The sequence below is a fragment of the Euprymna scolopes genome, chromosome 32 (assembly GCF_053919585.1).
Source record: "Euprymna scolopes isolate OS-2025 chromosome 32, ASM5391958v1, whole genome shotgun sequence".
Lineage (NCBI taxonomy): Eukaryota > Metazoa > Mollusca > Cephalopoda > Sepiida > Sepiolidae > Euprymna > Euprymna scolopes.
In genome coordinates this window covers 5,060,390-5,076,427 of record NC_136513.1, presented here as the reverse complement: position 1 = coordinate 5,076,427, position 16,038 = coordinate 5,060,390, and the positions used below count along the sequence as shown (strand labels likewise).

The 16,038-nt window shown below is 32.8% G+C and overlaps 1 protein-coding gene across 11 annotated transcripts in view; it reads left to right on the top strand.

Annotated features, from left to right (window-relative positions):
• Positions 1 to 16,038, top strand: part of LOC145256191 (1-phosphatidylinositol 4,5-bisphosphate phosphodiesterase beta-4-like) — a 521,907-nt gene that overhangs the window by 85,714 nt on the left and 420,155 nt on the right. Inside the window, exon 1 of one of the 11 annotated variants that reach the window (XM_080114785.1) lies at positions 2,027 to 2,221. The exons of the other annotated variants lie outside the window; for them this stretch is intronic. The gene's annotated coding sequence lies outside the window, so the exon portion shown is untranslated. Of the gene's footprint in view, positions 1 to 2,026; positions 2,222 to 16,038 lie in introns of those variants that run through there. 11 annotated transcript variants of the gene reach the window in all.

Below are 16,038 nucleotides of genomic sequence, written 5' to 3'. Positions count from 1 at the left end.
ACTTTTGAGTTGCTACATTAAATCCTAATCAGGTTCAGTTAGTTTTGGTGTTTTTTTTTTTACTAACAAATTTATATTAACCTCACTTGATGATTTGATGAAGGTACTCAAGAAAAAAGTGGAAAATCGAACAAGAAACTTCTATATACCAATTTGACCGAAATACTAGATGGACTATTAAAAAAATTGAAAAAACTGAAAATAAAAATAAAAATTGAAAAAAAAAAAAAAATTAGTTAAAATATTGGAAAAAACATTTGGGAAAACAATTGAAAAAAATTGAAAATTTTTTTTAATATATTGGAAAAAAATTGACAAAAAAATTGAAAATAATAAAAATTGAAAGAATATTAAAAAAAAATTATTTGAAAAGAAAATTGAAAAGAAAAGAAAAAAAAGAAAGGTCTCATCAAACATAAACACACCCTGTTCGTATTTGTTTGTCTCCCCACCAGGTCAAAGTTAGGCACAACGTAGGCTTATTATGTAAGGCAAATCCAGCTCCCCAAAAACACACTCTGGATTGAAACAAAATCTTAGATTACTGACCAAGGATAGAATAAACCAAGTGAAGCATCGGAACAGATATTAAGCTTTGTGCCTTTCCAAAATTTGATAGCATGTTTTCACTTAAGCAGAAGATATCTAAATATTCTTGCTCTCTTGCATGCACATATATGTATATAGATGCCCTATAGATTGAAATGAATTTGTAATGAAATAAATAATATACATTGAGTTCTCCTACTTTTTACAGAAATTACTCTATTCTTTATGGACTCCATACACAGCATATATATATATATATATATATATATATATATATATATATATATATATATATATATATATATATATATACTAGCAAAAGTACCCGTCGTTGACTGGGTTCAAAAACAGCCTACAGAAAATGGACTGATTTATGAAAGTATGATAGGTTATGAAAAGGAAGGGTTGTAAATTTGGGTTGAATTTGGGGGTATCAAAACCAAAGCAAAATATGATGAAAGTAAAAATAAAATAGATAAACCCCATAATTTATTATACTATACCTGTTCACACTGAAACACGTATCACAATATTCTGTGGATCTATATTAAATAAACCTTGTTAAACTTTGTGACATATTTCCATTCTATGGAGGCCAGGTGCGAACGAACACCACATAATTTTATTATACTATATTTCTTCAAACTGAAACATAATTATCAAAGTATACTTATGCAGAAAGATATGAAAAGTCTTTATTAAAGTTTGTGCCTATTTCCATTCTATGGAGGCCAGGCACGAACGCAGACCCCACAATTTTATTATACCATCCCTATTTAAGATAAAACATACTTATCAAAGTATTATTATGTACATCTATATCAAAAACACTTGTAAACTTTTTTTTTTTTAATTTTTAAATTTTTTTATTTCCATACTTTGTGGACCACCGTTCTGCCAAACATACCCATTCCTGTGTCTCGATACATCTTCTATCATTATATGTGATCATTTTTTAAAATAGTCAACCATATAGGAGCCTATTTGTGACCACACACACACACACACACACACACACACACACACACACACACACACACACACACATTAAGCTTTATATTATATTATATATATATTATATATATATATATATATATATATATATATATATATATATATATAATATATATATATATATGTAACTTAAGATAACAGCCACCTCTTCACCATGCAAATAATCCCTTCAGCAATAATCCGCTTTTGTTCAACTATAAGGAGGATAATCCTTTTGAATTAGGCTTAACTACAAAATACCAGTAAATCAAGAAAGTATATATATATATATATATATATATATATATATATATATATATATATATATATATATATATATATATAATGTGCGTGTTGTGTAAGATAGAAAAGTCGTAATCATGGTAATTAAATGTTTTGACTTTATTGTCTAGATTGGTTGCTCACTTAACGATAAATATAGACTTACGCAAATCCGTTTATTGTTATTTGCGCATTTAAAGTTGTCTTGAGTGGCGGTTGGGGTTGGAAGTGCAAGTGAAAATTTCTGTTTTTATTTTGTTTGTGTTGTTAACGATACTGGTTTCTTCATTTGAATAATCTGTAATTAACATGTAGTTTCCGTGGTGGACAAACTGGACAGCATTGTACACCCATGCTGGCTGTGTCAACCAACACTGATCCCAACCGTGTTGTTTATGTGAGTACACATGTTGTCATGAATCTATTTTCTCTTGCTTCTGTGTGTTTTTAACATGAAAAAAATATACTTGAGGACAAGAGTTATGAAAAAGAAAACGAAACTCTTTATACTCTAGACAGTATAGAGAGATGCATCTAACAGTAAACTCCAATAGCTTGGCCACCTTCAAAGAATAGAGTTCTTGGATTAGTAGTTGTAACACGACTAAGGCAGCAGAGGCAGTTCATAGGAGAAGGGCAAGGAAAACATGGGAGGAAATGATAAAAGGATCGACTTGAGAGAAAGAAGGATAAATAAAGACCTGTCCAGAAATAGATTTGGTTGGAAATCTTTTGAATTGAAAGCCATGTTGAATTTCAGAAGAGTTTCCAATGAATAGCTAATCTGTACAAGTCCTGGACATGAAAAAGAGTTTTCGTTGGGTAGCTGATCTGTACAAATCCTAGAGATGAAAAAGAGTTTTCAGTGAATAGCTAATCTGTATAAGCCTTGGACTTGAAAATTTTGCAGGCAAAGAGCAAAGATCTTTCTCATTTGGACACAAAAATTATGCGCAGGAATTCTGAAAGATCCAATAGTTTTATGAAGCAATTTCAGTTTCTGATTGGTTGCTAGCAGAATGTTGATCCATTTGATTATTACTGAATATTGCACTTTGAAAGGTCGGAGTCAGAATTTTTAGAAACCATGGGAGTCCGAGTGGGACCATATACCTTACAATTCTACAACCTTAGCGTAGAGTCCTTCATAGTTACCGTTTCTTCCAGGTTCACTCTGAATCGAAGGGGTAGTACCTGTCTGAGTCCTTTCCTCACCATCCCCAAACCAAGCATTCTCAGCCCTTTCAACCTTTTTTCAGTTCATTCATACACAAATCAGCTACTCTATTTTGTTTGTTAAATTCTAAATTAAATACAAAGCCTTAAATTGAGCACACAATCAAGTCATGAAGTACCCATCCCCCGGAAATAACTTTTTACAATCCTAACCCTAACATTTTTCAAATATTTTATAATGTAAATAAATGCTTAGAATTTTGGGTAAAAAGCCTCTTTGTACTCCCTTTCGAATTGCAATTCTTAGTTTCTTCAATATTTCCGGGCAACACCAGAACACAGATCCTGTTAGTTGCAAGTTTACTAAATATAATTTAGCAATCTTGCTTTGTTACTGAAATTTTTTAACATTTTTATTTAAGTAAATCAAATTTTCTTGAAATTTTTATTCAACTAAATACAACATTATTAATAAATTTTATTTTATTTATTTTTTTGCATACCATGTTTCTGTTTGTAAAAAAACAAAACAAAAAAACTTGTGTTAAATTTTTTACCATAGTTTTATTGTATGGTAAAAATGATGGACGTGCAATGTGAGTAGTATAGACAGTCTTAGATCTGATGACCTCAAAGAGAAGATTGAATCTGAACACTATAGGAAGAAATGGAGACTTCGTTTGTATGGTCATGTTGAAGGAATAGATAAGAGTTCTTTGGTTAGATAGAGAACAATTTAGATAGCAGGATCAGTTGGCCAAGGAAAACATGAGAGATGGATTCTAGAAAAAGAGGAATAAAGACTGGGTCAGAGATAGGTTAATTTTGAAGTTAATTTCTAAAAACAATATAAGAAATGTCGATATGTAAAGCCGACATTAAACCGAATATGATTATTGAATTTAGTTGTCAGTGCTCAGCTGCTTGACAAGTTGATTTCAAACTAAATAAACTGAGATAGAAACCTAGAAAGTTGGTTTATAAGAAGGCTGGGATATTCTATTATGCTTCAATTGGCAAGTCCTACGAACTATTTGGAACTCTTATGTCGTTAAGTATCAATTTGCTGCTATAATAATGATGATAATATAATAATTAAGCATGACAGATGAACGTAAATACTATTTCAATTTTAAATGTGATATGTTGTCTGACAAAGACTTTATTATAAATGTGGGAATACATCTTAAGAAACCCTTCCTTGCATAATGATTCGACCTTCAGTAAGCAACACCATCATCTAGACACTGTTGAGCACATTAGGACAAACTTAATCTGTCTGCTAACATCATTGTATGCTACGTTCGATTGTCGCAAACGGTATATGATATCACTTTTCAAATCAATCCGATTAATGTTATCATTAATATCATAACAGAATTGTTGTCAATTAATTTGATTTGAACGCCTGCATCTGTCTCATCCTATGACCTATCGGATCATTCAGATGAAATGCTGTCAAGTTTCTTGAATACCAATCAATATGTCTGTATCGTAAAAGGAGTCGCCCGGATGTATAACCTTGAAGAAATAACTCACCTTCAATGTTAGTTGAACACACAAGGAACAAGTGAATACGAAAAGGAGATAGAAACAATACAAAGGTTATAGATTCAAGCATGCAAAGAAATAAAGTACAAAACTGACTTCGAAATCAAGTGGGGAGGACGATCTCTTCTGTTTCATGCAGGCCCTTTCTAACAGAAAAGATGTTTGCTAAGCCTCTCAACTCCCTTATTATATCCCTTGGTCCTCACATTTCATGAGTGATGTTTCTGACAAAGGGGGAAGAACTGCTGATTTCTGGGTTGGAATCTACCCATCTAACAATTATCGATGCCTTGTTTTTTACCTTGAAGAATTTTTTTTTAAATCCTTACATCAAGTGATTTCATGGTTTGTCTGAAGCGATTTCCAAAAAAACTATAATTATTTCCATAGAAAATGCTCAACCAAGTTCTAGTCTTTGATTCCTTCTTGTAACACATTCACAATGAGGTAATACTTACAGTTTATCTTCCTTCATCTCTAAAAATACTAAAAAATACTCACTTTCAAAGTTTAGTGAACACACTATTAAACAAAATATAGGTATCCTTTGATTGTCTTTAAAATGTATCTTCCTTGATTTCTCCTTTCACCAGCAATGCTCGGATCCTTGTTTTGCCTCAGTAGAAATGATAGGGGGAGGAAATAGTCTTTTTTCATTGTGGTAAAAAAAACGAGTTCTTGTTGTGAATGTCTTACATAGAGGAAGAAAACACTGAAGCTCAATCGAGCATCAACTCCTGGAAATAACAATAAAGTAGTGAGTGGCTGTAGGGCAGAAAAGAGATAACCATCCCCACTAGATTTCAAAATTAATTTTGTACTCAACGTAGGAAAAATTACTCTGGACGACCCTTCATGGTATTTGATTCTGATGTACTTATATAATTAGTACATCAGGAACCCAGACTTTTTGGAGTGGTAAAATGATCCAACCATTTTTCCAGTATGTTAATGAATAAACTGAATATACATCTTTCATGTGAGGAGTGCCAGTCAGTCTTGAGAGTTTATCAACACAAGGAATTTCTTCAAGGAAAGTGGACAACAGAACTGTCTATAGTAACACTTCGAAGAGCACTGGTGAGAAAAATCTTGCTGATTCTTTCTCTTTGAAATTGCAGCATGTGGTTCACTAGGGAAAAAGAAGCTTGTTATTTTTAATATCTCTAAAATTAGACTTCTTTCTGTTAACCACTAATTCTTGGATCGAAATTAATTCAAATTTTTTGTGAAGAAAAGAAATGTTAAAAAGAAGTTGTGATTGTTGGTGGGATAGTTGAGGCAGATATTATCTCTCACTTTATTTAATTTCATGAAATTTGTATTAAATATCGTTTGGATGAAAAATTATGAAAACTCTTAACGAAAACATTTCTGAGAAATTTAATGAATTAAAATCCAATTTAAATTAAGCATTTTATTCTTGAAAAAAAAAAAAACTAATGATGATTTGATCCAAGTTACCTTGAACCAGTTCTCTTCTTTCTTCCTTCAATTTAACTCTTCGATGCTGAGAGGATTGACCTGCATACATAGAACTCTGCAGGAGATGGTGAATTCACACGGTTTCCTCTCACATTAATATCTGTTATTCATTTTCTGTTCTGATCTCTTCTGAAAATCCACATCTGTATGTACAGTTTTTTTTTCTGTCTGTTTATTTGTTCACAAACTTCTAGAGTTTTCGAAATTTTTTAAGATAAGGATTGATAATTTGTGTTTAGATCATTTGGACTACTGTTCCCATCTTAGAAGTTATTCTAACAACTTTCCATAAGGTGCGTCTTGTTGAACTTGGGAATCTGTATAGAATTCCGAACGAAACCGTTTATTTAAGCCAGAGGAGTAGCTTGATCTCATTTAGTCAACCTTGGCCGGTTAGAAGTTTTAAGTAATGTTGTTTAGTTCTCTTCCATTGCAAGAACTTAGACACAAGGGTCGGAAAATGGGATTGAGAAGTCAGTGTCCACGAGGAGGGGCACTCTGACCTGAAAACAGTGCCTGGGCAACCTCGTCAACATTCCCTGGTAAGGACGCCTCATGCAATTAAGAATAAAATAACCCCTTGTTAAAGAGAGACGGCAAAGCCTGAGGGTGGACCTCCTTGGACTGCCAATTAAAAATCAACAGGGACCCGATCATTACAGGAATGGTCTAATCTCTGTTGATTTGGGGCCCAGGATAAAAATCCCTGGTTGAGACATACTAAAGATTAAACCTTAAACCTTTAGAAGGCTTTCACTTAGAATTAAAAAATAGATTGATATAATCATATCTATATTATATTTCTCTTTGTTTGTCTCTGGACTTTTACTATGATAAAGTGCAGCGAACTAAATAAAGGGTATCCATTGAATGCACAATAAGGGATTGATAGAGATTGATGTTTAATGCAAAAATGAGTACAAATGTAACCATATTCAACCACCAATTTGGCATAAAGCACTTATTCTAAGTCAACAGTCTATAACTTTTGCCCGACTTTAATGAGCAAAAAGTCTATATAAACATACACATATATATATATATATTTAATATATATATATACACCTATAAATTCGTTTTTCTTTTGTGTGCATTGATATTCATATTAAAAACCGTCTTTTCTATTTATTTAAAAAGAAAATACAATGTTCTTATATATGGGTTGTGGAAATGCATTCACTAGCAAAAGATCTAGCTAATTTGCATATACTTTTAAACATTCATTTTAATTAATTTCCTATTAGATTTTCGGTTTTCTTATGGGATGATCATCTAGAGTTAACTATTACGTGTAATTATATTCATGCAGATATTCTACATGATTTATACTTGCATAATATTTGCATAAAATCTTTACAATAAACAAAAAATTGTTTCCATATATATTTATGTATACACATATATTTTTGTTTAATCTATTAATCTATCTATCTATCTATCTATCTATCTATCTATCTATCTATCTATAAACGTAAAAGTGTGTGTGTGTGTGTGTGTGTGTACATTTCCCTACGCAATAACTCTGTCAATTTTTAGTCTACAGGCTCGAAATTTGATATACAGGGTACTGAGATTCGGAAAAATCGACGTGATCGGTTTTTGGCCAGAAATTTGGCGATTAAGGGGTCAAAGTTCAACGATTTGACCTTTGAGAACTCTACCAAACTCCTCCAACAATTTGGGGTTTGCACACTTGAAATTTTAGATATAGGTTCCTTGGACATGGATCTAACTTAATAACTTGGTTTGAGCCCAAAACAATAAATGTTAAGGGGGTATTATAATAGGGGTCAAAGTTTAAAAAAATTTACCGCTTTTTTTCTTCTTTTGCTCAGTATACACCTCCAAATACCCGGGCAACGCCTTGCACTAATGCTAGTATATCTGTGAAAGTGTCTGTGTGTCTGTCTGTGTACATTTCCCTACGCAATAACTCTGTCAGTTTTTAGTCTACAGACTCGAAATTTGATATACAGTGTACTGAGATTTGGGAAAATCTTTGTGATCGGTTTTCGGCCAGAAATTTGGCGATTAAGGGGTCAAAGTTCAACGATTTGACCTTTGAGAACTCTACCAAACTTCTCCGACAATTTGGAGTCTAAACACTTAAAATTTTAGATATAGGTTCCTTGTACATGGATCTAACTTAATAACTCGATTTGAGCCCAAAACAATAAATTTTAAAGAGTCATAATAGGGGTCAATGTTAAAAAAATGTACCGCTTTTTTTTTTTTTTGCTCAACATACACCACCCGGGCAATGCTGGGCATCCATGGTAGTATATATTAGTGATGTACTGATTAGCAATTTGTCCGATTACCGATTAATCAGCCTTTTATAATTGGCTGATTACCGATTAATCGTCCGATTAATAGGTTTTGTAATGCTGATTTATTAGCAAATTTTGTTGTTGTAAATGATGCTAATATTGATTAAATTATATTGTAAACGAAGACGAGTTAACTCCCTTTTTTTCCTTGCTAGTGAAAATTTAGCAAAGAGACAGGCATCGTCTGCAGCATGTGTTCATTGATAACATGTAGACTTTTACAACTGCACTGAATTAACTCGATGGAGTTAAAACTTATCAAAATTAATTTCAATTTATGTCAGTTTATTTTCATGTCACACATAATCACTGGTGAGTATATCGTTCGTCCTCACACTAAAAATTGAATATTATTATAAAATGTAAAAACATCTAATATGATGCTAAAAAAGAAATGTTCCTCATTCAATACCGGTCTTCTTGCTAGTCTATAATCTATTATATAAAGGGCAGTTGTTTGCTTCTGAATATGTTCAGCTTAAAAATCAAAATCTACACAAGACACAATCATAATGCTGATATATTCTTTGTTTTTGCATTGCTTTGAACAGAATATGGCCAGTTTTGTTGTATCATAATATTCATTATTTTTGGGGTCACCAGAAACAAAATTAGTTGGAAATGGCATAGATATTTAGAGAATTTTTTTGTTTACCAACGACCTTTGGTGTGAAAATGCACTTTTTTGATGTATGGGTGAGAATCAAAATGTAGTATCTGAATGAAATTGTTGTATATAAATATATTTATTTTCAATAAAATATTTGAATGATTTTGGAAATTTTAAGTAGCACAAACCCTGGAGTAAATGTGGTATTATGGTGATCGATGGTTCTAGCTAATAGTAGAATAGACATTTTATAGGCATGTTGGCAAAGGATGACCAAAAATACCCATTTTCCACACTTTCGAATTGTCTTGTGTCTAATTTATTAAAAAATGTAATTTTTAAATAAATATTTTCTGCAAATAAAAGCCAAAATGTAGTATCTGTTCAGTCAGAGAAGGGAAAATCCGTCTTTCCTGGGGTAAAGGAGAGAGAGATAGAGAGAAAGGAGAGAGAAATAGAAATAAAGATACACATTTTTTAACTCTTTTATTTTGCTGTCCATGCCTCCGGACAACGCCAGGTAGCCATGCTAATACTACATAGAACGAAAGCAAATAAAAAAAAGTTAATGTCTTACGTTTTAAAAAGTAATCATCTTTCAGGATAATATTTTTAAATAAAAAAAAAATGATTTTCTTTTTTGCTTTCATTCACTCTAAACAAGGAATATTGGTACTGACATATAAGGGGTTACTGTGATAAGGGCCGATTTAAAGAGGCATCCTAAGTGGGGAGTTGTACAGCAAGATGTTTAAATGTCTTCATGTTGATACAGTCGGGGAAACAGAGAAAAGGCAGGGAATTCCAAAGAGAAGTGACCAGAGGAAAAAAGTTATTAGAGTAGAAAGCTTTCTGATATCCGGGGACGTTAACAGTGAAGGGGTGCGATTTTGTTGATCACCACATTGGTCGGGTGTGTTTACGTTGAAGTGTAGTTAATTTGTCGGAGCACATTCTACTTGTAATAAAAACAAATGAATGCAATATCCTTTTCTTCCATGAAAAAAAAAAAAAATTGATTTTAGAAATTAAAGATTTTTTGAAAAATTCTGATTTAAATTAATGATTTGAATAAAAGTAAAAGAAAAAAATCCTTATATTTAAATCGAACAACCCTGTTTTTCTAGGAGTTGTTGGAGATATGCATACTGGGGGGGGGGCAATTTTAATTGATGCATCTGGAAAAGCTTGTTAGGATGTATGAAGCGGAGAAGAGTTCAGCCAATCAGGCAACATCACTTGTCTAAATAAGCTCTTACGCTGATACTTTCTTTCCTTCCAAGAGATTCTTCGTATGATGTTTGCAGGTTTCTAATTGCAACATTAAAAAGATAATTCAGTCAAAGTAAAACATGGCCACTTTCAAATTAATTTGACGGATTGCAAGCCATGTGTTACACTTTTGCTTAATAATGAGTGCACAATTGTTTATATACCTGTGTCGCCGTTACTGTGAATCTGGGTTCTTTTCATCCACTCAGACGCCAATGTTTATAAAAATAAGTTTATTTAAAAACGGAGACTCACATAAACCATCAGAATGACAGGCCATTTGTGTATGCATGAGAGAGAGAGAGAGAGAGAGAGAGAGAGAGAGAGAGAGAGAGAGAGAGAGAGAGAGAGAGAAAGATAGGCAGACAGATAGACACTACATTCAGACACACTACTGGACAACATCTTTGCTGCTTGAGACTCATTAGCCAAAAATAAAAGAAAATCCTTGGCTGGAATCGACATTCGCTGGGATCACCTCTGATCTTGAAGATGCCACTCAAAACCTTCCACTCAAACACAGTAACACACTATCATACCCTCGCACTAAATTGATTTCCTAAGATTACTAACTGAATTTTAAAGAAATTGAAATCGCTTCAGACAAGACATGAAGCCACTTAATTAACCAACGATAAGTCTTAGATTGATAGATTCTGACTCAGAAAATAGTGATTCTTCCTACTTTGTTAAAAATATCGAATGTGGAATGTGAGAACTAAAGGATAAAATAAGAGAAGTGAAAGTCACAAGGCTGCCAAAAGTAAACCCAAGGTTTCCTTTCTACTCTGCTAAAATTACTACAGCAGAATAAAAAAAAAATGTTTTTGCTGTTTAGTGGCAAATCAACCATTTTGGAGTTATTACATAATACATAACACGGCAAGAAACAATTTAGGTGACAGCGTAGAGCAAACTGCTTTGGCGTTCATGTTCATTAACCCGACAGTCCGTCAAAAAAGAGGCCATTTTAAAGGCAATCCTGATCACATAGAATAAGAGGAAAGAGAAAAGTTTGTACGTTTATTTTTTTTTTTTATTCGAAATCGTGCGCCATCACTGAAATCTTAAAATCTATTTGCTGGTTTCATTTTATAAAATGCAAAACTTCAACTACACAACTCTCGCTACCAATGACATGATTCAAAACAGAAGACAATGCCTTCAGACTTAATCTGCAAATTAATTAGATGGATTGCAAGCAATTATTATTTATATTCTTCAAACAAATTAATCCTTGAAGTTCGAGGATGTAAGTTCTCCACTATTTTTTTAATCCAGAAAAAAATGAGTTTCCACCATTACCAATCAATTTTTTTTTCTAATAGTTATACAATATTTTTTCAAATCAATACATGTATAATTTCAAATCAATGCATGTATAATATAATAATAATAATAATAATAATAATAATAATAATAATAATAATAATAATATAATATAATAATAAATAAATGTACTTTTACCATATCTATCTGTAGGTGTGATCGACTGATCTCCAGTCTCTGCCCCCTCCCTATAAAGCATTAACAATGTTATGGACCTGTTAGTGTATGGAAAGAAGACATATCTTAATAGGAGCGAAATATATCGCAAAGAAAAACAAACAAAACGTAAGTCTGGCAGTCAAGTGTGCATACCTTCTGCATAATCCTAAGAGGCAGATTCTTCTTCTCTTTATAGTAAGTGGAAGAGTTCATTGTTATCTGTAAGGTGGGTTCCACAACAAACACAAGAACTCGTATAGCTAAAACCAAACAGAACATATGAATAAAGTTTTATTTTCCTAGAACATCTCGTTCTAGAACAAAATGTCAAAACGCTGTTTCCCAGTTGACTGCAACATGGTCGTCTTCCCATCCAATCAGCCATCTTCTTGGATAATCAAATTTTGCCCATTCCAACCATTGTTTCCAATCCTTTCATGGTGTTGTTTATCGTCTAACTGACAATCTCTAATCCTTATCCTCAAGTACCCTTACCCCGATTTAAGAGCACAAAATGTGCACACCAATTTACCATGTACGAACTTTGACCCAACGGGTCATGGGTCATCTAGTATGTACTAATTATATTGTTTCTTTGTTGTTCAAAGCAAATCCTTTGCCTGAAATCAGTTTTGTTTTCATAGCTTTTGTTTAGTTTTCTTATTAGATCTGAAGTGACTTGATGAATAGAGAGCATTGTGCGTCAATGTTGTTACCATGGCAATGGAACCAGATACTTTCTGTGTCTCCTCTTGTCTGTGTTTAGACTTCCAATTCGATTGCCAGCAGGACCAAACGGGATAGGTAGACAAAAATAAGCAAAACAAAAGCTTGTGACACCATCATCCATGGTTTACTATCCACTTAGGTGTGCAAATAAAAAAACAAAAAACAAAAACGGATGAAACAAATTCAGGGGTGGATACTATTTGTAGGAAAATTAACAGCGTTGCTGTTTTCTATGTAACGAATACAGCTCCTCCTCCTCCTCCTCCTCCTCCTCCTCCTCCTCCTCCTCCATCATTATCCCCCTCATCATCATCATCATCATCATCATCATCATCGCCATCACTATCACCATCATCATCATCATCATCATCATCATCATCATCATCATCATCATCATCATCATCATCATCAGTTTAATGTCTGTTTTATATGTTGGACAGTTTTTAGAAATTAACTTCTTTAACTAAACTAACCTATCTCTGACTAGCTCTTTAATTATCCCCTTTTCAAGTCCATTCTTCTTACTTCTGCCCATGTTTTCTGCGGCCTTCTGAGGTAATTAGATCTAAACTTGTATTTAAGACTCGCATCACATATTCATCATGTCATTCTCATATCATTTCTCATCCTCAAGTATCTGGTTTCATTTCCACACATCATTATACTGCTTAGATTCTTTCCTTGCTTCACGGTGGTAATCTTCTGTTGGTTAGTAATGGAAAAAATTCCCTACATTTAAATACTCTCTTTTAATTCTTGCACTCACTCTAGCGCATGCTTTAATGATATCACCAAAGTAATAAAATGTCTGAACAACCTCAATGGCTTCCCCATTCAAATATACTTTCTTCACGTCTGAATTCTCACCAATAAAAATATTTTCTATGCAATTGAATGATGCAATGGATACCAAATTAGACTATGGAATCAACTCAGGTAAATCCAGTTGAATTGATTATATTCACTTACGAATGGCATGAACACCACCTTCCCTAATTTTACTTCCAAGAGCAATTTATATCAGAAAATCGTGTACAATGGATATTGTGCTTTGCCATTAAATAACTCCAAAAAGGATTGATATGCTACGAAAAAGACGAAACCAATTCAAGTTAAAGCAGAAAATTTTTTTTTTTTTCAAAATGAACGTGTTCATCTATCATCACAAATAATATTTCAAATATAAAAAACTTAGAATTTATAATTACAACCTTCTGAATTTTTTAGATGAGTATTAGTTATCTGTATTATTTGGATTCATCTGACTACTGTTCTCATCTTGAGTGCGATTTTCACAACTTTTCGATCGATGTAACCTCTGACCTTCTTCAGCTGTATCTTGTTGAACTTACAACTGTTTCTGTTGAACAGGAATTTGGACTGCATTTCGAATGGACCCCTTCATTTACTTCATGGGGGTAGCATGCTCTCGTTCCATCAGCCATGATCAAAAATCAAATTAAATCGAATTGTTCCATTGACATTCGTTTCATTGATTTGAAGAATATTTATCTGATGATTATGGTAAGAAGATGGAGAATTTTAGTTTTAAAAAGAATTGCTGCAATTTTAAATTAATAAACAACTAAAGAAAAAAATTGTTTCATTTATTTAAAGAATATTAAGCTAGAAGAAGAAAGAGTAATTAAAAAAAAGTATTGCCTGTAACAGACATTAATTATTTTAAAGGAATATTATTATTTACAACAAATTATATAGATTAATGTAAAAAAAAAACACCATGGAATTTCCAGTGTCCGGCTGATTTGTATCATTACAATCTCCATTTTAAAGCTACTGTTTAGAAAAAAATGGCTCTTTGAACAAATGAAAATTTTTATGGTGATCATCAATATTCTTAAGTGATGATTTGAGCTATGACAACAGCATATTCTTTTCATTGTCTTTACTCTCGAGTATATATCCGACACGGTTAGACACAATTAATCAACCGAGAACCACATCACTCTACATAAAACATATAAGATATCAATGGACATATACCTGAGAATCAAAACAAGGAAAAGAATATGCTGTTGTCATAGCCCTAGTGATGATCATCATAAAAAAAATGATTTTCATCAAAATTGTTCCCCCTCCCCCAGCCTAAAAAATACACAATAAAACATCACTAAGAGTCAGTTATAAACAGGGTTATGGAATTGGAAGGTGTAATATTCAACTCTGACGATTCCAAAAATTCTAAGCCTGATTCCTAGAATTTCCAAATAATTGAATCAATCTATTTGAATATTCAAACTCTCTCTTGATTCTTCTGATATTAAAATATTTGACTCCTATCATTCCTAAGAGTCTGACTTTGACTCCTTCCAAAATCTGCAACTCTCTTTGACTCTGACTCTGCAACCGTATTTATAAATTCTCCTTTCATTAAAACTCCTGATGTTACTCCTGAAATAGAAATGAGGTTCCACCCTCTTTATCACCAACTATTGTTTCTAGTTCAGACGTGTAAAAACACATCAACTAAAATCAGCAAGTGAATCATGGTTTCTCTTAAGTTTTCACTTAAAAATATTAATGGTTTTTGGAAATGCAGTCAAAATGGTTTGGGTTTGTTTTACAGCATATCCACCCATTTTGGGTCATTTAATACCAAATACACATTGTTAATGATCAGTTTGTTCAGAGGGAAAATGAATTCACAACATAATCTTCCTTAGCTCTCTGGCTTGATGGTACAAACATATTGCTGGACAGTTGAGGACATGGACAGCAAATATCAAGGAGGACTTGGCTGAACTCACAGGTCCACAAGTGGTTGGCCTTTGACGATGGAATTGCGATTTGTTAACCATCTTGTGTTACCTTGTTCAGAATCACTATGCATTAGTTGTTATGTTTTCCTTGGTCATCTCCTGTAAACTGGAACTGCTACCATAACTGTTCTAAATTTACTAACTCAAAAACTTGCATCCATTCTTTCAACATAGAATACTATTGAAATTGCATCCATTCTTTCAACAACAACACCGTCGACGTATTTTGCACACATCTCTCTATACTATCCAGATTGAATCTTCTGAGCTGTTTTTTAAGACTCATGTTATACATGCATTACCATGCAACGCATGTCCTCAATCGTCACTGGTCAGGTTTCATTTCCATAGGATTTTCAACCAGAGAATGTTGATGGCGATTGACATACACACATGTGAGAGAATTCGTGGGAGATTTGTTTTCACTCATGCTTTAGTAAACACCTGCCATCTGCCTCATTCTCATGTGAAACTAATAAACTAATTATGACAATTCAACTTTATTGCGAGTCGACATGTGTGTCTGTATTTAGAAAGCTAGACCGTTTATCAAGGCTAGCAGTGAAATTAAAATACCAAATTCATAGCCACAACACAATAGAAGAATATTTTTTTATATACTGATCAGGTTTTTATTTTTTATTCATCCCAAACAAGGCATGTTACCACTGAAGCGAATATGATGCTGCTGCTGCTGCTGCTGCTGATGATGATGATGATGAATTACAAAAATATAAAAATACTAGACATTTTAGATTGTTAAAAATGGGTGAAAAATTATAGCCTGTTGATT